The sequence below is a fragment of the Mustela erminea genome, chromosome 3 (assembly GCF_009829155.1).
Source record: "Mustela erminea isolate mMusErm1 chromosome 3, mMusErm1.Pri, whole genome shotgun sequence".
Lineage (NCBI taxonomy): Eukaryota > Metazoa > Chordata > Mammalia > Carnivora > Mustelidae > Mustela > Mustela erminea.
This window is the reverse complement of record NC_045616.1, coordinates 90,185,435-90,188,231: the sequence shown is the minus strand read 5'-3', so window position 1 is coordinate 90,188,231 and position 2,797 is coordinate 90,185,435. Positions and strand designations below refer to the sequence as shown.

Sequence of the window (2,797 nt, the reverse complement as noted above, 5' to 3'; positions counted from 1 at the left end):
CAACATGTGTTGTTTACTGTTTTATTAATTTGGCCGTTCTAACTGGTGTAAGGTGGTATCTCAATGTGGTTTTGATTTGAATGTCCCTGATGGCTAATGATGATGAACATTTTTTCATGTGCCTGTTAGCCATTTGTATGTCTTCCTTGGAGAAGTGTCTGTTCATGTCTTCTACCCATTTTTTATATGATTATCTGTTTTGTGTGGGTTGAGTTTGAGGAGTTCTTTATAGATCTTGGATATCAGCCCTTTGTACTGTCATTTGTGAATATCTTCTCCCATTCCATGGGTTGTTTTGTTGACAGTTTCCTTTGCTGTGCAGAAGCTTTTGATTTTGATGAAGTCCCAAAAGTTCACTTTCACTTTTGTTTCCTTTGCCTTTGGAGACATATCTTGAAAGAAGTGGCTGTGGTCGATGTCAAAAGAGGTTACTGCCTATGTTCTTCTCTAGGATTCTGATGGATTCCTGCCTCACGCTGAGGTCTTTTGTCCATTTCGAGTTTATCTTTGTGTATGGTGTAAGAGAATGGTCAAGTTTCATTCTTCTACACATAGCTGTCCAATTTTCCCAGCACCATTTATTGAAGAGACTGTCTTTTTTCCCCACTGTATGTTTTTTCCTGCTTTGTCAAAGATTATTTGACCATAAAGTTGAAGGTCCATATCTGGGCTCTCTACTCTGTTCCACTGGTCTATGTGTCTTTTTTGTGCCAGTACCATGCAAGCTTTGTAGTAAAGCTTGAAATCAGGCAATATAATGCCCCCAGTTTTGTGTTTCTTTTTCAACATTTCCTTAGCAATTGGGGTCTCTTCTAGTTCTATACAAATTTTAGGATTATTTGCTCCAGATCTTTGAAAAATGCCAGTGGAATTTTGATTGGAATGGCATTGAAAGTATAGATTACTCTAGGCAGTATAGACATTTTAACAATGTTTATTCTTCTGATCAATGAGCATGCAATGGTCTTCCATAGTTTTATGTCTTCTTCAGTTTCTTTCATGAGTGTTCTGTAGTTCCTTAAGTACAGATCCTTTACCTCTTTGGTTAGGTTGATTCCCTAACCAAAGGGAATTATCATTTATGGAATTGATTCTCTAATTTCCCTTTCTATATTTTCATTGTTAGTGTATAAGAAAGCAACTGATTTCTGTACATTGACTTAGTATCCTGCCACATTCCTGAATTGCTGTATGAGTTCTAGTAGTTTTGGGGTGGAATCTTTTGGATTTTCCATATAAAGTATCATGTCATCTTTGAAGAGAGAGTTTGACTTCTTCATTGCCAGTTTGCGTATCTTTTATTTCTCTTTGTTGTCTCATTGCTGTTGCTAGGACTTCTAATACTATGTTGAACAAGAATGGTGAGAGTGGGAATTCTTTTTTTTTTTTAAGATTTTTATTTATTTATTTGACAGACTGAGATCACAAGTAGGCAGAGAGGCAGGCAGAGAGAGAGGGGGAAGCAGGCTCCCTGCTGAGCAGAGAGCCCAATGTGGGGCTCAATCCCAGGACCCTGGGAGCATGAAGGACCTGAGCTGAAGGCAGAGGCTTAACCCATTGAACCACCCAGATGCCCCGAGAGTGGGAATTCTTGTGTTCCTGATCTCAAAGGGAAGGCTGTCAGCTTTTCCCCATTGAGGATGATACTTGCTATGGGTTTTTCATAGACAGATTTTATGAAGCTGAGGAATGTTCGCTCTATCCCTATACTTCGAATAGTTTTAATCAGGACCGGATGCTATACCTTGTCAAATGCTTTTTCTGCATCATTTGAAAGGACCATGTGGTTCTTTTCTCTCTTCTCTTACTGATTTGCTCTATCACATTGATTGATTTGCTAGTGTTGAACCACCCTTGCATCCCATGGATAAATCCTACCTGGTCATGGTGGATCATCTTTTTAATGCACTGTTGGATCCTATTAGCTAGGATCTTGTTGAGAATTGTACTATTCATTAAACTGCTAAGAATAGATACTACACTTGATCTTAGCCAAAAGGCCGAGAAGCAATAAAACCTAGCATTCATATTCATCAGGGATATTGGTCTGAAATTCTCCATTTTGGTGGGGTCTTTGCCTGGTTTGGGGATCAGGGTAATGCTGGCTTCATAAGAGTCTGGAAGTTTTCCTTCTGGAACTCACCCACAAGAAAAAGTTTGGAAGGAATTCAAACACCTGGAAGCTAAAGACCCACTTGCTTAAGAATGCTTGGATCAACCAGGAAATCAAAGAAGAGCTTAAACAATTCATGGAAACCAATGAGAATGAAGACACTTCAGTCCAAAACCTATGGGATACAGCAAGGGCAGTCCTAAGGGGGAAATACATAACCATCCAAGCTTCCCTCAAAAAAGCTGAAAAATCCAGAATATACTAGCTCTCTTTATACCTTAAAGAACCGAAAAATGAACAACAAATTAAGCCAACCCCACACACAAGAAGGGAAATAATCAAGATTAGAGCAGAGATCAATGAGATAGAAACTAGAGATACAGTAGAATGCCTCAACAAAACTAGAAGCTGTTTTTTTTGAAAGAATAAGATTGATAAACCATTGACCAAACTAATCCAAAAGAAGAGAGAGGACCCAAATTAATAAAATTATGAATGAAAAGGGAGAGATTACAACTAACACCAAGGAAATAGAAACAATCATCAGAAATTATTATCAACAGTTACATGCCAATAAGTTAAGCAACCTAGATAAAATCGATGCCTTTCTGGAAAACTATAAGCTTCCAAAACTGAATCAGGAAGAAATTGATAATCTGAATAGACCAATATCTAGTAACGAGT

General features: G+C 38.1%; 1 pseudogene; it reads right to left on the bottom strand.

Annotated features, from left to right (window-relative positions):
* Positions 1–1,910: 1,910 nt before the first annotated feature.
* On the bottom strand, positions 1,911–2,012 carry LOC116587291 (annotated as a pseudogene).
* Positions 2,013–2,797: the final 785 nt, after the last annotated feature.